Source organism: Anomaloglossus baeobatrachus, chromosome 3 (assembly GCF_048569485.1).
Source record: "Anomaloglossus baeobatrachus isolate aAnoBae1 chromosome 3, aAnoBae1.hap1, whole genome shotgun sequence".
NCBI lineage: Eukaryota > Metazoa > Chordata > Amphibia > Anura > Aromobatidae > Anomaloglossus > Anomaloglossus baeobatrachus.
In genome coordinates this window covers 129,027,412-129,051,367 of record NC_134355.1, presented here as the reverse complement: position 1 = coordinate 129,051,367, position 23,956 = coordinate 129,027,412, and the positions used below count along the sequence as shown (strand labels likewise).

At 51.9% G+C, this 23,956-nt stretch overlaps 1 protein-coding gene and 1 pseudogene across 2 annotated transcripts in view; both read left to right on the top strand.

The window, feature by feature from the left end:
* Window positions 1-23,956, top strand: part of HEATR1 (HEAT repeat containing 1) — a 252,046-nt gene that overhangs the window by 153,305 nt on the left and 74,785 nt on the right. The gene's annotated exons all lie outside the window — the stretch shown is intronic.
* On the top strand, window positions 9,784-9,897 carry LOC142297916 (U6 spliceosomal RNA; annotated as a pseudogene).

Genomic DNA, 23,956 nt, shown 5'->3' with positions numbered 1-23,956 from the left:
TGCAGGCGCTGGGCACTCTGAAGGCAGAAGGAGTGGTGGTCCCTGTTCCTATTCAGCAACAGGGTCACGGTTTTTACTCCAACTTGTTTGTGGTCCCAAAGAAGGACGGGTCTTTCCGTCCTGTCCTGGACCTGAAACTTCTCTACAAACACGTAAAGACCAGGCGGTTCCGGATGGAATCCCTCCGCTCCGTCATCGCCTCAATGTCCCAAGGAGATTTCCTTGCATCGATCGATATCAAGGATGCATATCTCCACGTACCGATTGCTCCAGAGCACCAGCGCTTCTTGCGCTTCGCCATAGAAAATGAACACCTGCAGTTCGGGGCACTGCCGTTCGGCCTAGCAACAGCCCCACGGGTTTTCACCAAGGTGATGGCTACTGTAGTAGCGGTCCTCCACTCTCAGGGTCACTCGGTGATCCCGTACTTGGACGATCTGTTGATCAAGGCACCCTCTCTAGAGGCATGCCAACACAGCCTCGACGCTACCCTGGAGACTCTCCAGAGTTTCGGGTGGATCATCAATTTTCCAAAGTCAAATCTGACACCGGCCCAATCGCTGACATATCTTGGCATGGAGTTTCATACCCTCTCAGCGATAGTGAAGCTTCCACTGATCAAGCAGCGGTCACTACAGACAGGGGTACAATCTCTCCTTCAAGGCCAGTCACACCCCTTGAGGCGCCTCATGCACTTCCTGGGGAAGATGGTGGCAGCAATGGAGGCAGTTCCGTTCGCGCAGTTTCACCTGCGTCCACTTCAATGGGACATCCTACGCAAATGGGACAGGAAGCCGACGTCCCTCGACAGGAACGTCTCCCTCTCTCAGGCGACCAAAGCTTCCCTTCGGTGGTGGCTTCTTCCCACTTCATTATCGAAGGGGAAATCCTTCCTACCCCCATCCTGGGAGGTGGTCACGACGGACGCGAGTCTGTCAGGGTGGGGAGCGGTTTTTCTCCACCACAGGGCTCAGGGTACGTGGACCCAGCAAGAGTCCTCGCTTCAGATCAATGTGCTGGAAATACGGGCAGTGTATCTTGCCCTGAAGGCGTTCCAGCAGTGGCTGGAAGACAAGCAGATCAGAATTCAGTCGGACAATTCCACAGCGGTGGCATACATCAATCACCAAGGCGGCACACGCAGTCGGCAAGACTTCCAGGAAGTCCGGCGGATTTTGATGTTAGTGGAAGCCACGGCCTCCACCATCTCTGCAGTTCACATTCCAGGCGTGGAAAACTGGGAAGCAGACTATCTCAGTCGCCAGGGCATGGACGCAGGGGAATGGTCCCTTCACCCGGACGTGTTTCAGGAGATCTGTTGCCGCTGGGGGGTGCCGGACGTCGACCTCATGGCGTCCCGGCACAACAACAAGGTACCGGTGTTCATGGCACGGTCTCAAGATCCCAGAGCTCTGGCGCAGACGCCTTAGTTCAGGATTGGTCGCAGTTTCAGCTGCCTTATGTGTTTCCGCCGCTGGCACTGTTGCCCAGAGTGTTATGCAAGATCAGGGCCGACTGCCGCCGCGTCATCCTCGTCGCTCCAGACTTGCCGAGGCGGTCGTGGTACCCGGATCTGTGGCATCTCACGGTCGGCAAACCGTGGGCACTACCAGACCGACCAGACTTGCTATCTCAAGGGCCGTTTTTCCATCTGAATTCTGCGGCCCTCAACCTGACTGTGTGGCCATTGAGTCCTGGATCCTAGCGTCTTCAGGGTTATCTCAAGACGTCATTGCCACTATGAGACAGGCTAGGAAACCAACGTCCGCCAAGATCTACCACAGGACGTGGAAAATTTTCCTGTCGTGGTGCTCTGCTCAGGGTTTTTCTCCCTGGCCTTTTGCCTTGCCCACTTTTCTGTCCTTCCTTCAATCTGGACTGGAAAAGGGTTTGTCGCTCGGCTCCCTTAAGGGACAAGTCTCAGCGCTCTCTGTGTTTTTCCAGAAGCGCCTAGCCAGACTTCCACAGGTACGCACGTTCCTGCAGGGGGTTTGTCACATCGTTCCTCCTTACAAGCGGCCGTTAGAACCCTGGGATCTGAACAGGGTGCTGCTGGTTCTTCAGAAACCACCATTCGAGCCAATGAGAGATATTTCTCTCTCACGCCTTTCGCAGAAAGTGGTTTTTCTAGTAGCAGTCACTTCACTTCGGAGAGTGTCTGAGCTAGCAGCGCTGTCATGCAAAGCCCCTTTCCTGGTTTTTCACTAGGACAAGGTGGTTCTGCGTCCGGTTCCGGAATTTCTCCCTAAGGTGGTATCCCCTTTTCATCTCAATCAGGATATATCCTTACCTTCTTTTTGTCCTCATCCAGTTCACCAATGTGAAAAGGATTTGCACTTGTCAGATCTGGTGAGAGCACTCAGACTCTACATTTCTCGTACGGCGCCCCTGCGCCGCTCGGATGCACTCTTTGTCCTTGTCGCTGGCCAGCGTAAAGGGTCACAGGCTTCCAAATCAACCTTGGCTCGGTGGATCAAGGAGCCAATTCTCGAAGCCTACCGTTCGGCTGGGCTTCCAGTTCCCTCAGGGCTGAAGGCCCATTCTACCAGAGCCGTGGGCGCGTCCTGGGCTTTGAGGCACCAGGCTACGGCTCAGCAGGTGTGTCAGGCGGCTACCTGGTCGAGCCTGCACACTTTCACGAAACACTATCAGGTGCATTCCTATGCTTCGGCGGATGCCAGCCTAGGTAGACGAGTCCTTCAGGCGGCGGTTGCCCGCCTGTAGGAAGAGGCCGTTTTACGGCTCTCTTACAAGGTATTATTTTACCCACCCAGGGACTGCTTTTGGACGTCCCAATTGTCTGGGTCTCCCAATGGAGCGACAAAGAAGAAGGGAATTTTGTTTACTTACCGTAAATTCCTTTTCTTCTAGCTCCAATTGGGAGACCCAGCGCCCGCCCCTGTTTTTTTGTGTACACATGTTGTTCATGTTGAATGGTTTCAGTTCTCCGATATTCCTTCGGATTGAAGTTACTTTAAACCAGTTTTTAATTCTTTTCCTCCTTCTTGCTTTTGCACCAAAACTGAGGAGCCCGTGGGAGCACGGGGGGTGTATAAGCAGAAGGGGAGGGGCTTAACACTTTTAAGTGTAATACTTTGTGCGGCCTCCGGAGGCATAGCCTATACACCCAATTGTCTGGGTCTCCCAATAGGAGCTAGAAGAAAAGGAATTTACGGTAAGTAAACAAAATTCCCTTCTTTTCTCGGTTCGGCTGTACTGTTAGCTTGTGGCTATATATCCCTCAGTGATCACTCTCCTGGGAGACAACAGCATGTCGTTCACAAGGAGCAAGTGTGCCAAGACACAGGTTTACTTTGCAACCTGTACCTCTTGTGCGGCTATGCTACCTGCAGGTTCCACCTACCCTCACTGTGAGCAATGCTCGGGCCCGGTGGCACTCGCTCAGCCGGAGCCTGGGGCACTGGTGGGACCCTCGGCCCAGGTAGAATCGCCGGCTTCCCCTGTCCAGGTGACAGGGACAGAGTATGCAGTTTTAGCTGAGAAACTCTGAGTCACTGTCACAATCCATGGCTCAGTCTATGGACAAATGGTCTGCTAAGATACTAGAAGCCTTGCAGTCCAGACCGGCCCTTACACAGGCCCCGGGCACTGCGGGATCGCCCCCAGGCCCCTCTCGGTCTGCGACGAAGCGTGCTCCTGGGGTGGCCTCTAGTTATTACGTGGAGGACTCCGGCATGGACCGCAGTCCCAGACCGGCTAAGCGGGCTCGCTTAGAATCTTCCCCGACTTCATCACGCTGTTCGGGGTCTCAGCTTGAGGATTCTCTAGAGGATGAGGCGGAGGTCGCAGCCCAGGACTCTGACCCTGACGTTGCTCTCAATTTTGATACACCTGAAGGGGACGCCATAGTAAATGACCTTATAGCGTCCATCAACCAGGTGCTAGATCTTTCTCCCCCAACTCCACCTATAGAGGAGTCGGCCTCACAGCAGGAGAAGCACCAGTTTAGGTTTCCCAAACGTACTCTGAGTGCTTTCTTCGATCACTCTAACTTCAGAGATGCTGTCCAGAAGCACAGGGCTTTTCCGGACAAGCGCTTTACTAAACGCCTTAATGACACACGTTACCCCTTCCCCTCTGACGTAGTTAAGGGTTGGGCTCAATGTCCCAAGGTGGATCCTCCAGTCTCTAGACTGGCGGCTAGATCCGTAGTAGCAGTGGCTGACGGTTCATCGCTCAAGGATGCCACGGACAGGCAGATAGAGCTCCTAATGAAATCCATCTATGAAGCCATAGGCGCGTCCTTTGCCCCAGCCTTTGCAGCAGTGTGGGCACTCCAGGCTATCTCAACTTGTCTGTCTGAGATTAATGCGGTCACCCGTACCTCTGCTCCGCAAGTAGCGTCTTTGACTTCTCAGGCGTCGGTATTTTCATCCTACGCCATGAATGCTGTCCTGGACTCGGCTAGCCGTACAGCGGTAGCATCCGCCAATTCGGTGGCAGTCCGCAGGGCCATGTGGCTACGCGAATGGAAGGCAGACTCTGCTTCCAAGAAGTTCTTGACCGGTTTGCCTTTTTCTGGCGACCGATTGTTTGGCGAGCAATTGGATGAAATTATTAAGCAATCCAAGGGAAAGGACTCGTCCTTACCCCAGCCAAAACCAAAGAGACCTCAGCAACGAAAAATTCAAGCGAGGTTTCGGTCCTTTCGGCCCTCAGCCAGATCCCAATCCTCCTCGTCCAACAGGCCACAGAAGAGCCAGAGAAACTCTTCTGCATGTCGGTCTAAGTCATGTCCAAAGACCGCCGGAGGCACCGTCTCCAAGGCGGCCTCCTCATGACTTTCGGCCTCCCCAAACCGCATCCTCGGTCGGTGGCAGGCTCTCCCGCTTTTGCGTCGCCTGGTGGCCACATGTCCAAGACCGATGGGTGAGGGACATTCTGTCTCACGGTTACAGGATAGAGTTCAGCTCTCGTCCTCCGACTCGTTTCTTTCAGAACATCTCCGCCCCCCGAGCGAACCGTTGCACTTTTTCAGGCGGTGGACACTCTGAAGACAGAAGGAGTTGTGATCCCCGTTCCCCTTCAGGAACGTGGTCGCGATTTTTACTCCAACCTGTTCGTGGTGCCAAAAAAGGATGGTTCATTCCGTCCCGTTTTGGACCTCAAATTGCTCAACAGACATGTGAGAACCAGGCGGTTTCGCATGGAATCCCTCCGCTCTGTCATTGCTTCCATGTCTCAAGGAGACTTCCTAGCCTCAATCGACATCAGGGATGCCTATCTCCATGTGCCGATCGCTCCAGAGCATCAACACTTCCTGCGTTTTCGCCATTGGACGAACACCTTCAGGTGTGGCACTGCCTTTCGGCCTGGCGACAGCCCCACGGGTCTTCACCAAGGTCATGGCATCCGTTGTGGCAGTCCTACACTCTCAGGGCCACTCGGTGATCCCGTACTTAGACGATCTCCTAGTCAAGGCACCCTCCCGGGTGCCATGTCAACACAGTCTGACCGTTGCTCTGGAGACTCTCCAGAGGTTCGGGTGGATCATCAATTTCCCAAAGTCAAAATTGACTCCGACCCAATCACTGAATTACCTCGGGATGGAGTTTCATACTCTCTCAGCGATAGTCAAGCTACCGCTGGACAAACAGCGTTCGCTGCAAACAGGGGTGCAATCTCTCCTTCGGGCCCTAAAGGCGTTCCTTTGGCAATTCTGCCCAGAGTGTTGCGCAAGATCAGGTCCGGCTGCCGCCACGCCATCCTCGTCGCTCCAGACTGGCCGAGGAGGTCGTGGTACCCGGACCTGTGGCACCTCACGGTGGGTCAACCGTGGGCGCTCCCAGGCCGACCAGACTTGCTGTCTCAAGGGCCATTTTTCCATCTGAATTCTGCGGCCCTCAACCTGACTGTGTGGCCATTGAGTCCTGACTCCTAGCGTCCTCAGGGTTATCTCAAGAGGTCATTACCACTATGAGACAGGGCAGGAAACCAACGTCAGCCAAGATCTATCACAGGGCTTGGAGGATCTTCTTATCCTGGTGCCCTGATAAGGGGTTTACCCCCTGGCCGTTTGCCTTACCCACGTTTCATTCCTTCCTTCTCCTTCAATCCGGAATGGACAAGGGTTTGTCTCTTGGCTCTCTCAAGGGACAAGTATCGGCGCTTTCCGTGTTTTTTCAAAAGCGTCTAGCCAGGCTTCCGCAGGTCCGCACGTTCCTGCAGGGAGTTTGCCACATAGTCCCACCTTACAAGCGGCCGCTGGAACCCTGGGATCTCAACAGGGTTCTACGGGCTCTTCAGAGACCACCTTTTGAGCCGCTGCGGGATGTCTCTCTATCACGTCTTTCGCAGAAGGTGGCATTTCTAGTGGCAGTTACATCACTCCAAAGAGTGTCAGAGCTTGCAGCGCTGTCATGCAAAGCCCCCTTCCTGGTATTTCACCAGGATAAGGTGGTTCTGCGTCCGGTCCCGGACTTTCTCCCTAAGGCGGTGTCCCCTTTTCATCTCAATCAGGAGATCTCCTTACCTTCATTTTGCCCTCATCCAATTCACCAATGTGAAAAGGATTTGCAATTGTTAGATCTAGTGAGAACAATCCGGATCTACGTGTCTCGCACGGCGCCACTGCGCCGTTCTGATGCGCTCTTTGTTCTTGTCGCTGGCCAGCGTAAGGGTTCGCAGGCTTCTAAGTCAACCTTGGCTCGGTGGATCAAGGAACCGATTGTTGAAGCCTACCGTTCTTCTGGGCTTCCGATTCCTTCAGGGCTGAAAGCCCATTCTACCAGAGCCGTAGGGGCGTCTTGGGCATTGAGACACCGGGCTACGGCTCAGCAGGTGTGTCAGGCGGCTACCTGGTCTAGTCTGCACACTTTCACAAAACACTATCAGGTGCATGCCTATGCTTCGGCAGATGCCAGCCTAGGTAGGCGAGTCCTTCAGGCGGCGGTTGCCCACCTGTAAGAGGGGGCCGTTTTTCGGCTCTTTTTATCGAGGTATTCTTTTACCCACCCAGGGACTGCTTTTGGACATCCCAATTGTCTGGGTCTCCCAATGGAGCGACAAAGAAGAAGGGAATTTTGTTTACTTACCGTAAATTCCCTTTCTTCTAGCTCCTATTGGGAGACCCAGCACCCGCCCCTGTTCCCTTCGGGCTGTTTGTTCTTTTGTGTACACATGTTGTTCATGTTGAATTGTTCTTTTGGTTCATGGTTTCAGTTCTCCGAACATCCTTCGGATTGAATTTACCTTAGACCAATTTATAAGTTTCCTCCTTCCTGCTTTGGCACCAAAACTGATGGGCCCGTGATGCACGGGGGGGTGTATAGGCAGAGGAGAGGGGTTACACTTTTTAAAGTGTAATACTTTGTGTGGCCTCCGGAGGCAGTAGCTATACACCCAATTGTCTGGGTCTCCCAATAGGAGCTATAAGAAAAGGAATTTACGGTAAGTAAACAAAATTCACTTCTTTGCTTAGTGTCAGTAGGAGGCAGATATGGGGCTGCACTCATCCCCGTTTCTATCTAAAATTTGCTATTTAATGATTTCCTTTTTCTTCAGATTCAGCTTGGGATTGGGTAACAGAGTGCAGCTTTCACTCTGTCATCCTACCTACAGACCGAGAGCACAGTGGGTGATTGTGTCAGTACTGTTGTCTCTCTGATCTGTCTAGCAGGACTCTTACCCACGCATCTTAACACAGTGTTTGGGGACCCCACTGGCGGTTAGTCCTTTGCCATCAGCCCCTACCTGCCAGCTTCGACCCAGAGTCCATGTGCAGGGAGGCTAGACTGAACCGGTTCCTCTTAGCCACCCAACATACAGCCTCCAGGACGCCTGATGACCATTTTTCAGCATGCTGTGAAGGATCCCGGGGCCTTCAGCACAGCTACTCCTTTTCCCTAGGTCCTGGGTACAGGGAGGCTCCATATTTTCCAAAGAAAAGAAATATATAGAAGAACTAGAGTGTTCAGTTCTCAATTTGAGCAAAGACCCACCCTAGTTTTCCTTTCAGGGCACTCCTTCTTGCTTTTATTTATTTTTCCTTTCTTTACTAAATCAGCCATGGCCTCTGCCGCTATGGTTTCTCCCGTAGCCAAACCTCTACTTTAGTCTCTGGCTCAGACCGGGGACTGTTCCTGCTGCCAGGATATGCTCACAGCCAATCATACGCGCCAGCTCTCCTGCACTTCCAGCTCTCTTCCTCCAGCCTATCAGAGTGCGTCTTTCTTCGCACTGGAACTCTGGCCGCTTTCTTTGATGCCGTTTTCCTTTTCGGAGCGAATGCTGCCTCACCATCTTCCCCTACACAACAGACTCCAGCACCTGCTGCCTCCACTCTTCAGTCTCTGCCATTTTCCCTGCACCGGAGGGCCTCGACTTCACAGCTCAGCAGGTCGCAGACTTCTGAATACCCTTACCCTGGTAAGCTCTGCCATCTGGGGGCTTCTCTCTTTTTAGCATCAAAGATGAAAATGTATGGAAGTCTTTTACCCATTTGTTACTGACTTTCTACAAAGATGGGCAGAGTCTCCCTCAGTGGATCCTCCAGTCTCCTGGCTCTCAACTGGTGCCATTCTGCCCCTCGCAAATGGGGCTTCTCTCAAGGTTCTCTCAGACAGGCGATCCAAAGCCTTAGCAAAATCTTCCTTCGAGGCTGTGGGATCAGCCCTCTGTGCGTCCTGCGCCTCTACATGGGATGCCTGGTGCATCCACCTCCAGACTGGCAGACCTAGTTGACCAGATTGCCCATGCAAGGAAAATATCTTCTAACGGCGTAATTGAATGCAGCCGCTTGCTCAGCCATTGGGACCAGCAATATTAAGATCTGCAGAGTTTTATGGCTCAAAGCATGGAACACAGACTCTGCATCCAAAAAGCCACTCCCCAGTCTCCCTTTCCAGGGTTCTCAACTTTTCTTAGAAAAGCTGGACAAGATCATCTCTGTTGCCACCGGAGATTAAAATACCTCTTTCTCTGACGCCTCATTGGGGGGCACAGGACCATGGGTGTTATGCTGCTTATGCATAGGAGGACACTAAGTAGATGCAAAGATGTTAGCTCCTCCCCTGCAGTATACACCCCCTGGCTCAGCCAGGCTACTTCAGTTTTAACTTAGTGTCTACAGGAGGCACATCTCTGCAGACTACTGCAGCAAGAATTTTTTGTTTTTAGAGGGCAACGGTTCCTTCGGGGACCGATTTCCCAAAACCATCAACAGGCGGGAACGCGGAGTACCCCCTCCTGCGACGCTGGATCCTGGGCTGTTACTCACTGGACGACAGGTCTCATGGCACTGATTTTTCAGAGCCCAGAGCAGAGGAAAACTTCCTCAGCCCCTCTTGCAGGCTCTGAGTTGATAAAAGTTCTGCACGAAGTGTGACCAGACTGCCATCTCCACAGGAGCTGAGGTGAGATCATTCCGATTTTTCCAGAGCACAGAGCAGATGAAAACTTCCTCCCTCCCTCTGAGTTGATATAAGTTCTGCCAGCAGGCGTCAGAATCTGCACACTGGCTCCCTGACAGGAAATTGGAGCAAAGGTCACACTGACTGGATGCACATGGGCTGTGATTGCAGACTCCTACATAGCTTCCACCTGTGGCGGGGGGGGAGGGGAGAGCTCCCTGGGCTCAGTGCAGCCGCAGCTGTGGTACACTTATAGAGGTTTTTTCTGTCCACCATTGTTGTGCAGGGCTGGAGGAGGGAAGGGGAGTCCGTTCCCACCATTTTTTGTTTATTATATTTTCTCATGCCTTCTTGTCAGAGCTAAGCCCCGTCCCCTCCAACACTCGATAAGCCACGCCCCCCCTCACACAGGGTGCTAGCTTCGGCAGCACATATGCTCAAATGCAGAGCTACACAGAAGATTAGCATGGCCCCTGCACAGCAGGCCAAGTATGACATGGAAATTCATGAAACATTCAACATCCTCCTTCCCACAGGAACTGTGACACAGGAGGAGGGGGGTGGGGAGGGATATCCGTGTTCTGGGTGAGTTATAGCCTCACTTGCATATTAGCTGTGCAGAGCATTGCTCCCTCATTACAATCAGTTTGTGGCTCATCAGCCAGGGGCTGCAGTCACATGTTTTATGCCCTGCACAACTACAGCAACAACTATAAGACGCTGAGCTACTAGTGGATGATAGCACCTCTTCCTTCTTTGAGTCCGGTGCCCCTGTAGCTTACCCCCCCCCCCCCCCCGCCACCACCGCATCAACCGCTGCCAGCCCAGAGCCTTCAGCTCCCAGTCCCCCGGAATGGGCACAGTTCCCAGAACCTGGTGCTGGCTATGCAACATCGTCCTCACAAGCCACGTGGCCCCTGGACAGAACGCAGCCTGATGACACCTCTATAGAGGGTCCTTCTGAAAAGGATCAGCCCTCTGCTTCACCGGTTGCAGATCAGAAAAAGGGCATGACCCCCATGGTTCTCCCTCTGGGGTACACAGATGGGGTTCTCCCACATGTTCCGCGGTCTCTGAGGAGCCGGAGGAAAGGGAATGATTATTGTACCGGGATGATTCCTTGGTTTCAACCTCCCCGAGCGATCAAGCTGCGATGGACTTATTGCAAAAATCAACCAAAACTCTGCATGTGGAAGATCTCCCATCCACTACTACTGACAGTGCGGTCTCCTTTTAAAAGGGTGAAGAAACCTCAAAAAAAAAAAAAAGGGATTTTAACGCCGCCTCGGTATCCGTAAACTCATGGAGTCCCGGTACCCCTTTGGCTTAGCTGTCTCTAAGGGATGGGCTGATCCGGCCTCGGTGGATCGTCACCCAGCTTCCGCCTGCCTGAAGGACCACTCCTGTCTTTTACTTGATGGATCCTCCTTCAAGGACCCGACAGACAGACAAGTGGAGCAGCTTGATCGCTCTGCCTGGAGGCCGCGGGTCCCTCTCCCCTTCCGTGTGGGTCGCACAGGCACCAGGACTACCAGTTTCCCTCAGACCCTCACAGATGTAACAGTTCACATTGCTGCGGCGGCAGAGTACCTCATGCAGGCCTCCCTCGGCGCTGCTACCTGCGCAGTTATTGCCGCCTCATATACCATAGCCATCCGTAAGGCCCTCTGGTTCCGATAATGGAGAGCGGACTCTGTCTCTAAGAAGCCTCTCACAGTACTCCTTTCCAAGACCGATGGTTTGCCGATCATCTGGACAGGCTCTTTTTTTGTCTGACGCCACGGGAGGAAAAGAGTACCTCCCTCCCCCAACTCTAGCCCAGGATGTTTTTTTACTAGACACGCAGGGCCCGACCTTCTCATCCCTCCTCGAGTCCACCTCGTTCTGGCAGTCTAGAGAAAGACTGAGGAGTCTCGTCCTCCTCCATCTGGGCCGCCACCTCAGACCACAAATGGGTGTGATACCTTGTGTCTTCCGGTTACCACATTGAATTCTGGACCCGATCCTCTGGTCAGTCTTTTCTCTCAAACCCCCCCAAAGGCTCCAAAACACCACGAGGCCTTCTCCTCAGCAATCCACTCCCTCCAAACGGCGGGGGTAATGGTACCTGTTCCGGACGGTGAGAGGTTCAAGGCCTTCTATTTCCAACCTCTCGTGGTCCTCAAAAAAGGACGGGTCAGTTCGTTCCATCCTGGACCTCTAACACCTGAGCAAACATGTGCACGTAATGAGATTCAGAATGGACTTCCTAGGGTCCATTATTACCTTTATGGTCGAAGGAGAATTCCTTGCCTCCCTAGCTATCAGGGATGCGTACCTGCACATACCCATCGCTCCAGCTCACCAAAAGTTCCTCCGCTTTGCGGTTCAGGACTTCTTTTTATTTTTTTTATTTCATTTGTGGCTATACCCTCGGCTCTGCCACAGCACCAAGGGTCTTAACTAAGGTCATGGCGGCCGCCATGAGTGCCCCTTCACGCCAGGAGAGTGGCTGTTCTGCCTTGCTTGGATGACCTCCTCATCAAGGGCTCAACCAGCGTGCAGATCTCTGTGGGCACCCTATCCCGCTTAGGGCGGCTTCTGACTCCAGTCAAATCATCCTCTGTCCCGTCAAAATCCGTCACCTCCCTGGTCATGTCCCTGGACACTCTTCGGGGCTTTATATTTTTCCCTCAAGACAAGGCGACTGCTCTACAACAAGTGGTACACTGCCCTCTACGTACTCCTCTCGCTTCATACGATTCAGTATGAGAGTGCTAGGTAGGATAGCGGCGGCTATAGAGGCAGTGCTGCTCGCTTAGCCACACCACCGCCCACTGCAGCTTGCGCTTCTAGCTGCCTGGGACAAGAGCCCCTTTTCCTTGGACAAACTTTTCACCTGACACCTTCAGTCAGGTATGCGCTTTGCTGGTGGCTTCAGTCCTCTTCCATATCAAGGAGTTTTTCTCCCCCAAGTGGACTGGCTACTCCTGACTACGGACGTCAGCCCCTTAGTCTGGGGAGCAGCGTACTGCTTCGGGACGTTGGACACCCCAGGAGTCTTCCCTTCCCAGAATTCATCCTGAAAATCAGCGCGATCTTCTCGCGCTCGTGTCATTCCCCCCCTTCTGCTAGCAGGTCGTTTGATTCGGGTCCAATTGGACAATGCAACAGCTGTGGCGTAGGTCAATCGGCAGGGAGGTACCAGCAGCAAGACCGCTTATCTCGAGGTCCTCAGGATCCTCACCTGGGCCGAATCGACGGGGGTCTGTGTTTTCAGCATTACACAAACCGGGAGTAGAGAACTGGGCGGCGGACCTTCTAAGTCACCAAGGACTGGCTGCCGGAGAGTGGGTTTTCTCCACCCACAAGTGTTCCCACACATCTGCACTCACTGGAGTACACCAGACGTGGATCTAATGGCTTCAAGGTTGAACGCAAAGGTACCCGCGTTCTTAGCCAGGTCACGAGATCCACAGTGCATTGGCGCGGATGCTCTAGTCTCCTGAAGTCCTTTCAGTCTGCCTTACATGTTTTTCGCCTCTGCCCCTGCTGCCGCGAGTAATTGGGAAGATCAAGGTAGGAGGAGTCCCGGTGATACTAATAGCACCGGACTAGCCCAGGTGCGCCTGGTATGCTGAATTAGTACAATTGCTCATGGCGCCTCGTAAGCATCCCAGACCTGCTGACCCAAGGGCCCATTTCCCATCAGAACTCCAGAGCCCTGAAGCTGACGGCCTGGCCATTGAGACCTGGACTTTAACAAGAGCCAGATTCTCTCCCGCGGTCATCTCCACCATGTACAGTGCCCGAAAGCCGGCCTTCATCTCGTTTTTACCACCGTACGTGAAAAACTTTCCTTTCCCAGTGCAGGGAATCTAATGTCCAACCTATGCCTCTGGCGATCCCCAGAATTCTTGATTTATTTTTTTTTTGGCAGTCAGGTTGCAAAAGGGGTTGGCCCTCAGCTCCCTTAAGGGGCAGGTTTCATCTCTCTCAATATTCTATCAATACCGCCTAGCTTGACATCCGCAAGTCAAGACTGTCCTCCAAGGGTGTTTCCCTTCTAGTTTCCCTGTATAAACGGTCGCTGGACCCATGGGACCTCAATCTCGTTTTGGACGGTATCCAGAGGCCCCCTTTTGAACCTCTTAAGGAATCTTCTCTTGCTCTTCTCTCATGGAAGGTAACATTCTTAGTGGCGATTACGTCCATCAGACAAGTTTCGGAACTGGCAGCACTCTATTGCCGTGAACCCTTTCTGATCTTTCATCAGGACAAGGTGGTTCAACGCCCCCTTCCGGATTTTTTTCCGAAGGTTACTTCCCCGTTTCATATGAACAAGGACATTGTTCTGCCTTCCTTTTGTCCACACCCAGTCCTTGGGGTGGAAAGGGTTCTATATTCGCTAGACCTTGTGAGGGCTCTCAGATATTACGTACCTAGGACAGCCCCTTTAGGAACATAGACTCCTTGTTCGTCATTCTTGAAAGGCCTAAGAAAGGAGAGGCAGTTTCATAGGCAACGCTGGTTCGCTGGATTCGCTCTGTAATCCAGGAGGTCTACCGCTTGCAACTCAAGCCCATTCATAGTGGGCTGCGGACTCATTCCACGCGAGCAGTTGGCACCTCTTGGGCCATTAGGCATCAGGCTTCAGGGGAACAGAGGTGTAGGGCTGCGACCTGGTCTTGCCTACATACTGTTTCAGAGCATTACTGAGTCCATACTCAGGCTTCGGCTGAGGCGAACCTAGGTAGGAAAATTCTGCAAACGTTAGTGGAGTACCTATCTCAGTAGGCGCTCCTGGCTATCTAGGACTGGTTCCTAGTCCTTGGGTTGCGTTGTTTGTTTACCCACCCATGGACTGCTTTAGGACGTCCCATGGTCCTGTGTCCCCCAATGAGGCGTCAGAGAAAAACGGATTTTTGTGTACTCACCGTAAAATCGTTTTCGCTTAGCCATCATTGGGGGACAGAGCACCCACCCTTTTGCCCTGTTGGGCCTTAGTTTTTTTTCTGTCTCAGTACTTTTTTGTTATGAGTATTCACTCACGTTTTTGTTACTTGTTCTCCTACTGCTTGTGTACTAAAACCGAAGTAGCCTGGCTGAGCCAGGGGGTGTATACTGCAGGGGAGGAGCTAACATCTTTGCATCTACTTAGTGTCCTCCTATGGATAAGCAGCATAACACCCATGGTGCTGTGTCCCCCAATGATGGGTAAGAGAAAACGATTTTACGGTGAGTACACAAAAATCCGTTTTTTCCACAACAGAGGCCAAAACGCTCTTTCCTTTTTCGCTTTTTTCGCTCATTCTCTACTGGAAACAACAATCGCCTAAATAAGTCTCCGATTCGCCGAGGACAATAAACAAAGACCCTCCTTCACGCAGATTCCCTTCCGGTGTCCTTGTGGGCACCAGAGCAAGACATTCAGATCCAAACAGATTCTCCTCGGCATGAAGGAGTTTCCCTACCTGGGAAGACTCTCTGAGTGGGTGGTCGTTTTCGGTTTCAGGACGAGTGGCTTTCCGTAGCCAACGATGCTTGAGTTACAGACGTCATTTCCTACAGCTGCAAAATAGTTTTCCACCCTCCCTCACTCTTGCTTTTTCGAATCCCGCCCTCCAAACATATATGTCTCTCATTCCTGATTTCTTCAAAGCCATCAATTCTCTCCTTGAGTCCGGTGTAATCATTCATGTTCCTCTCAGGAACATTTCTCAAGTTTCTTTTCAAACCTGTTGGTGGTCCCAAAAAAGGATTAATCCGTCTGCCCCATCTTGGATCTCAAATTATTGAACAGGTACATCCACCCTCACCATTTTAGGAGGAAGTTGCTGTGCTCTGTAAATAACCTCCATGGAGCCCGAGAAGTTCTTTTGTTCACTGGACATCCAGGATGCCTATCTGCGCATACCCATTTTCCCATCCCACCAGAGGTTTCTGCGTTTTACAGTTTAGGAATCCCATTTCCAGTTCACAGCGCTGCAGATTCTCTTATCCACAGTGCCCAGGGTCTTCACAAAGGTAATGGCGGCAGTCATGGCCATTCTTCGGACCAAAGGTATTCACTTTATCCCTTATCTGAACAACATCCTGATCAAATCGCCTTTCTTCTCAGCATGTTGCAAGAGCTTGCAGATTATCCTGGACACTTTCTCTCCTTGGCTTGATCATGACTGTGAAGTCATCTCTGATTCCAGCCCAACACATTTGTTTTCCTGGTAATGATGTTCGACACCGCAAGTGTAAAGGTCCCTTTACACACTGAGACTTTCAGCGATCCCAACCTGGCCGGGATCGCTACAAAGTCTCTGGTGAGTCGCTGGTGAGCTGTCAAACAGGCAAACCTGGCCAACGACGCAACAGCGATCCGGACCTGCAGAACGACCTAGCTAGTCATTGGGGACGTTGTAAAGCAGCTTTTTGAAAGGGAAGTCGCTAACGAAGTCGCTGTAAAGTCCCCTTTACACACTGAAACTTTCTAGCGATCATGCTGCACAGTGAGAAACAAAGGAACAAAGAATGGTCCTGAACGATTTGTAGCGATCAGCAACTTCACAGCAGCGCACAGGTCGCTGATGTGTTTCACACACTGCAATGTCGCTGGGGAGGTCGTTATTACGTCACAAAACCGGTGACGTTACAGCGATGTCGTTTGCGATGTTGCAGTGCGTAAAGCCACCTTAAGACTCTTCCTGCCTGAGGACAAGCTCTCTGCCTTTCTAAGAGAGATTAGTCTTCTCAGACATCTCTCTCCATGCTCTCTATATGCTCTCTCTGATTCCTCATGAGTGGTCTATGCAAAATGGTAGCTGAAATGTAAATAGTTCTATTTGCTCAGTTCCACATTCGCCCTCTTCAGCTCTTTCTACTATTAAGATGGGACAAGTCCGGATCAAGAAGTCTCATGAGTAGTGGAGACATTCTCCTCTCGTTCTTTGTGGAAGATAATTTTTCCTGATTTACTAGAAGATCGTTATGACTGACGCCAGTCTCCTTGGCTGGGGAGCAGACTTCCAGAACCTTACAGATCAGGGACGATTAAACGCCCAGGAATCCTCTCTGCCTATCAACATTCTTGAACTCTGAGCAATCCTCCTGGCCCTCCTTCTCTGGCAGGATTTTCTCTTCAACCATCCAATCTTCTTTCAATCTGACAACACTACCATAGCATACATCAGTCACCAAGAAGGAACTCTTAAGCTAAGCAGTGATGTCAGAAGTCACCTGGATCCTTTTGTGGGCTGAAAGGAATGTACCAGCAATCTCGGCAGTACTCATGCTTGGAATGGACAACCGGGCCGCCGACTTTCTCAGCCGAAAAGGTCTCACTTCTGAACCAGATAACAGAGAGAGGTAGAAACCGGGTTCTTCAAAGCCGCACCAATGATCACCAGCCAAAGGATCAGATCAATGAAGCTTTATTATTGCATCAGTCTACGCGTTTCAGGAGCCCTGCTCCCTTCCTCAGGACCATCAGATACAAGCATACATCAAATTTACTGTGACAGATACAAGTGTACATTTAAATAGACCATGTGTTGTCAAAGCACCGCCCCGAAAAAAAGAAAAAACGGGCGGGAAAGGGTGCAAGATGATCCATGTATGACGTAATCAAGAGAATTGCAAGAGAAAAACAAAACATACATTCACATCTACTTCGGACATTTGCGGTGAAATCTGGATATAATGATTAGTGTGAGAAATGAAAAAACAAAAAAATATATATATTATACCAAGGAAATTGTACAGAAAAATAAAATAAACGTGTATTTCATGGCAACCATAGTTTTATATACGTATCAAAACCTATTTGTTCGGTCAGGTACCGAGTTGACCTAGAACTCTAACAGAATTGTAGGCAGAAAACCCGGTTGGGTCTGGATAGGATTAGTGAAAGCACGTGACCACCACACCAGTAGGAAGTGTGGTTTATAGAGACATTGGAGGGGAACAAAAGATAGGAGGGACCCAGAGAGGACACAATGGTGAGGAAAAACTCTTTGAGACTAAAGGAGAAAAGAATAAACCCATAATATATAGGTTTCCACCAGGACCGCAAGAGAAAGAAAGAAAGAGGGGGACACACCGTGTATGTGATTTTTCAACAATGTCATCACCCTATAGATTGAGTAGAGACAGATTGGATATTCATGAAAATTATATAAAAAGAAAAAAATATATAAACATATAAACACAGATCCACATCAAAGTGTTGCAGTCATTTCAGAGGAGCTAGAAACCGCTCCTGACTTGCATATAGAAAGCAAGTTCAATAAGGTTCAACACCGTGGGAAAAAACTGCAGAGCGGCTGCGCAAAGGAAGCAAGTGTCAGAAGGGGAAAAAGGTGAACAGAGATATGTGTATGTATGTGTGTATATATAGGGCACATTTCACAGATCTCACTCCCCGGGTTTTTTTTCTGTCTTCACCCGCTATCTCAGAGTAGCGGTCAAATGTACCTATCCTTCAGTAAAATGTTTTTTACCTGTCGGTTCTTCACCCTTCCTTGATTTGGTCATGATTCCTTGTCCGCTTACTTATATATTCCTATTATTTTCCTGGTTGGTTTTAATTATAAATACACATAGATAATTCCTTTTATTACCCCTCTATGCGAGTGTCATACTTCTGTTCTCGTCACATTAGCTTATCACTACCTGGATTCCACTACTACACTAGTTCTATCTTGGATGATGATACATGGTGTTTGCCCGCAGTCAACGCATGCGCACAGTTGTTTTTCCCACGGGTCTGAACTCTGTTCACCTTTTCTTTATCGTTCCTTTGGGAGACCCAGACCATGGGTGTTTAGCTTCTGCCTCCGGAGGACACACAAAGTACTACACTTAAAAGTGTAGCTCCTCCCTCTGAGCTTATACACCCCCTGGTAGCCAGTCCTAGCCAGTTTATTGCTTTGTGTCAGGAGGCATACATCCACACATGCATTCTCATCTGATTTGTTTGACTTTTGGAAAGAGTTTGAAGAAAAGCGGGTCCATGTCTGGACTCCCGGCATGTCCCTTCTCACCCCACTGTGTCGGCGGTGTTGTTATGGTTGATTTACAAGGCTGCAGCCTTACATGCCGCGCTCCTTCACCATCCCTTCTGGGCTCTGGCTTGAAGTGGGAGCCAGCACGGTCTCCATGCCTGGCAGGAGTCCGGTCTCCATCCACACCACAGCCCCTTGAGGATTCTGTTGGACCGGAGCACTCATCCCCAGGGACATGGCCCTTCGTCTCAGCAGCTAAGTACCTGAGACGTTTATGTTGGGGGTCCCGGTTCTTTATTGTAAGGGGAGAGTATGCTGTATGTGATTGTTTTAACTTTTCCGGCGGATTCTCTAGCTTTTGCCTGAGAACCGCGCCGATGGTGCCTGCTTGTCGGCCTCGCCGCTTAAATTTAGGCCCCGGCTTCGCCGGAGGCCTAGTTTCATTTTCCTGCCCTCGCATGTCACTCATGCAGAGGGACAGGTTCGGCTCCTCCCGGCGGCCGTTCTACACAGGGGAGGGACACTCCCCACTGCTGTGGCGTCCCTCCTTCCCTGCAGGTCTCTTTAGCCCTCCAGTTCCCGCTCTTTTATAGGAACGCCCTCTTCTCAGGCAGAGTTCACTCTGCTCTGGGACATCCTGCATTCTGCATCTCTGCTGAGGTGCTGCGACTGGGGGACCGGGCTTCGGGATCTGGAGGGCACACAACACCGCGCTCAGCGGTCTGGTAAGCCACAGCCGGTCTCCGGTTGTGGACCTCTGTATATTCTCCCTGGGGTTCATTCTCTGCAAAGCCCCCACTCCAGCAGCATGTCTCACACAAGGAGCAAGGCTCCAAAGCTTTATTCTGCATGCACTGCATGTAAGCTCCTGCTGCCTGAGCCGAGCCCCTATCCACATTGTGATGTCTGCTCTAACTTGGCGGTGCCACAGCCTGGAGTCTCACCCCCAGTGGTCTCTTAGGCTGCTGCTGCATCTGTGATTGAACCCCCGGCCTGGGTAGAGTCCTTTTCTAGGTCCATATCCCAGTCATTTGCGGAGTCCATGGGGCTTTTGTCCAGGACTTTGATGAATATGCATCAGCCCCCCTCACAGGGTGCCTCTAATACTCTTGACAGAGGACTCCTATCCTCTGACCTCCGTCCATCGGAGCTCACGGAGGATTCATCATCTGATCCCAGACCCCGTCCTTCTAAGAGAAGGCGCAGGGTTTCCTCCCCCTCCCCATCCCACGGCTCTGTCTCAAGAGCTGACTCTCAAGATGAGGAGGATGCCCTCACTGGGGGCTCGGAGGCTATGTATCCCTTCGATTTCTCTGAGGGTGACTCAGATCTTAGTGATTTGATTGCTTCTATTAATTCTGTGCTGGATCTCAATCCGCCAGTGTCAGAGGAGCAACTCTCTTTGGCAGAAAAACATCAGTTTACCTCGCCTAAGAGAGTGAAGAGTGTGTTCTTTAACCACTCCAGTTTTCAGACCGCTGTGACCAAACCCAAGGCCTGCCCTGACAAACTCTTTCCAAAGCGTGGTTCTGATGACCGGTTTCCATTTCCACCTGAGCTGGTCAAGGAGTGGTCTCACTCCCCAAAGGTAGACCCCCCGGTGTCTAGGCTCTCAGCCCGGACCGTTGTGTCGGTGGCTGACGGCACCTCACTTAGGGATTCCACTGACCGTCAGATTGACCTTCTGGCCAAATCTGTGTATGAAGCTGCGGGGGTCGCGTTTTCCCCGACTTTTGCAGCAGTGTGGGCTCTCAAAGCCATCTCTGCTTCTCTAGAGGAGATGCATTCCCTCACCAAGGAATCTATGCCTGAGATGGTTACCTTAACTGCTCAGGCTTCAGCTTTTTCATCCTATGCCATGTCTGCCATGCTAGAGGCTGCTCACCGCACTGCGGTGGCTTCAGCTAATTCTCTTGTTATCCGCAGGATTTTGTGGCTTCGAGAGTGGAAGGCAGATGCTTCTTCCAAGACGTTTCTTGCTGGGCTCCCTTTTGCTGGTTCACGGCTGTTTGGTGAACAGCTGGATGAAATCATTAAAGAAGCTACTGGCGGGAAGAGTACTTCCATGCCACAAACCAAGACCAGGAAACCCGCCCAGGGTAGGAATCAATCGAGGTTTCGTTCCTTTCGTTCCTCCAACTGGTCATCCTCTAAGCCTTCCGCCTCGTCCGCTAACTCAGCCAAGGATCAGAAATCCAACTGGCGCCCAAAAGCGCGTCCGCAGAAGACCGCAGGAGGTTCTGCCACTAAGGCAGCTTCCTCATGACTCTCGGCCCGCTCCAGCCACGTCCTTAGTCGGTGGCAGGCTCTCCCACTTTGGCGACGCTTGGTTAAAGCAAGTCTCCGATCAGTGGGTGAGAGACATCATATCTCACGGCTACAGGATAGAATTCTCTTCCAGCCCTCCAAACAGATTTTTTTCTCTCAACTCCCCCCTGCTCCAAGGCCGCCGCCTTCTCGTGTTGTGTTGTCCTTGCAGGCAAACTGAGTGATTGTCCCAGTTCCTGCTCAGGAACGGTTCAGAGGTTTTTACTCAAATCTCTTCCTAGTTCCAAAAAAGGACGGTACCTTCCGGCCCATCCTGGATCTCAAGCTTCTCAACAAGCATGTCCGGGTGTGGCATTTTCGCATGGAGTCTCTGCGATCAGTCATTGCCTCTATGACCCAAGGGGAGTTCCTGGCGTCCATCGACATCAGAGATGCCTATCTACATGTGTCAATCGCAGTGTCACATCAGCGTTGGTTATGTTTTGCGATAGGAGAGGATCATTTCCAATTCGTGGCTCTCCCCTTCGGGTTAGCCACGGCCCCTCAGGTATTCACCAAGGTCATGGCGGCAGTGATTGCGGTCCTGCACCTCCAGGGGTTAGCAGTGCTTCCTTATCTGGACGACCTTCTGGTCAAGGGTACATCCAGCGCAGACTGTCAGCAGAGTGTTTCGCTCACTCTCGCCACCATAGCCCAATTCGGGTGGATTGTCAATCTTCCCAAATCCACTCTGACTCCGACCCAGAGTCTCACGTACCTAGGGATGCAGTTCGAGACTTTGCCGGCACTTGTGAAGTTGCCCTTAGACAAACAGCTGTCACTCCGGTTGGCGGTGCGCTCTCTCCTGAGGCCCCGCCGTTATACCCTCAGGCTTCTGATGCAGGTGCTGGGTCAAATGGTGGCCTCCATGGAGGCGGTTCCCTTTGCCCAGTTCCATCTGCGTCCTCTGCTGCTGGACATTCTCCGCTGTTGGGACAAGCTGCCTTCCTCCTTACAGAGGTTAGTGGCTCTGTCGCCACGGACTAGGAGCTCTCTTCAGTGGTGGCTTCGACCCCTCTCCCTGTCCCAAGGGCGCTCCTTCCTGACTCCGTCCTGGGTGATTCTCACCACGGATGCCAGCCTATCCGGCTGGGGAGTGGTACATCTCCACCACAGAGCACAGGGCACTTGGACTCCGTCCGAGTCAGCCCTTTCAATCAATGTGCTGGAAACCAGAGCTGTGCTTCTAGCTCTCCTAGCCTTTCACCACCTGTTGGCGGGCAGGCACATTCGAGTCCAGTCAGACAACGCGACAGCGGTTGCCTACATCAATCACCAAGGCGGAACACGTAGCCGCCTGGCAATGTTGGACGTCCAACGCATTCTTCAATGGGCGGAGGGCTCCAAGTCCACCATATCCGCAGTCCACATCCCTGGCGTAGAAAACTGGGAGGCAGATTATCTCAGCCGTCAATCCGTGGACGGTGGCGAGTGGTCCCTGCACCCGGCAGTGTTTCAGTCAATCTGCCGCAAGTGGGGCACTCCGGACGTGGACCTAATGGCATCCCGTCACAACAACAAGGTTCCGGTTTACGTGGCTCGCTCCCACGATCCTCAGGCCTTCGCCGCGGACGCTCTGGTTCAAGACTGGTCCCAGTTTCGTCTGTCCTACGTGTTTCCCCCTCTAGCTCTCTTGCCCAGAGTCCTGTGCAAGATCAGAATGGAGGGCCGTCGAGTCATCCTCATTGCACCGGATTGGCCCAGGCGAGCTTGGTATCCGGACCTGCTCCAACTGTCTGTGGAGATGCCGTGGCATCTTCCGGACCGTCCAGACCTGCTGTCGCAAGGTCCGTTTTTCCGCCCGAATTCTGCGGCTCTCAAATTGACGGCGTGGCTCTTGAGTCCTGGATTTTGACGGCTTCTGGTATTCCTCCTGAAGTCATCTCCACTATGACTCGGGCCCGTAAGTTTTCCTCCGTCAAGATCTATCACAGGACTTGAAAAATTTTCCTGTCCTGGTGTCGCTCTTCCGGCCATTCTCCTTGGCCATTCTCGTTGCCGACCCTTCTGTCTTTTTTACAGTCCGGTCTGCAGCTAGGACTGTCCCTCAACTCTCTCAAGGGACAAGTCTCAGCTCTATCAGTGCTGTTCCAGCGGCGTCTCGCCCGGCTGGCTCAGGTCCGCACCTTCATGCAAGGTGCGTCTCACATCATTCCGCCTTATCGGCGGCCCTTGGATCCCTGGGACCTTAACTTGGTCCTCACGGTATTGCAGAAACCCCCTTTCGAGCCCCTTAGGGAGGTTTCTTTGTATCGTCTTTCTCAAAAGGTGGCCTTTCTAGTTGCCATAACTTCTCTCAGGAGAGTCTCTGATTTGGCTGCGCTCTCCTCGGAGTCATCTTTTTTGTTTTTTCACCAAGACAAGGTAGTTCTCCGTCCGACCCCGGACTTTCTTCCTAAGGTGGTCTCTCCCGTCCACCTTAACCAGGATATTTCCTTGCCTTCCTTCTGTCCGGCCCCTGTTCATCGCTTTGAGAAAGCGCTGCATACTCTAGATCTGGTGCGTGCTCTCCGGATCTATGTGTCTCGCACCGCTGCGCTTAGGCGGTGCACCTCTCTTTTTGTGCTAACCACAGGGCGGCGCAAGGGTGTCTCTGCTTCTAAGCCGACCTTGGCCCGTTGGATTAGATCGACCATTTCGGACGCCTACCAGAGTACTCAGGTGCCTCCCCCGCCGGGGATCAAAGCACACTCGACCAGAGCTGTCGGTGCCTCTTGGGCTTTTAGGCACCAGGCTACGGCTCAACAAGTCTCAGGCTGCCACTTGGACTAGCCTGCATACCTTTTCGAAGCACTACCAAGTGCATGCTCATGCTTCGGCAGATGCGAGCTTGGGCAGACGCATCCTTCAGGCGGCTGTCGCCCACTTGTGAAGTTAGGCTCCTCCTACTTCTTAGTTTTTTCTGTTTATTCCCTCCCAGGGACAGCTTTGGAACGTCCCATGGTCTGGGTCTCCCAAAGGAACGATAAAGAAAAAGAGAATTTTGTTACTTACCGTAAATTCTTTTTCTTATAGTTCCGTATTGGGAGACCCAGCTCCCTCCCTGTTGCCTGTTGGCAATTTTCTTGTTCCGTGTGTTCTCACCGGCTGTTGTCGTGGACAGAGTCTCCGGTTGTTCCGGCTCTTGCTCTGTTCTACTTGTGGGTGGCTATTCTCCTTCAGCTTTTGCACTAAACTGGCTAGGACTGGCTACAAGGGGAAGTATAAGCTCAGGGAGGAGCTACACTTTTAAGTGTAGTACTTTGTGTGTCCTCCGGAGGCAGAAGCTAAACACCCATGGTCTGGGTCTCCCAATACGGAACT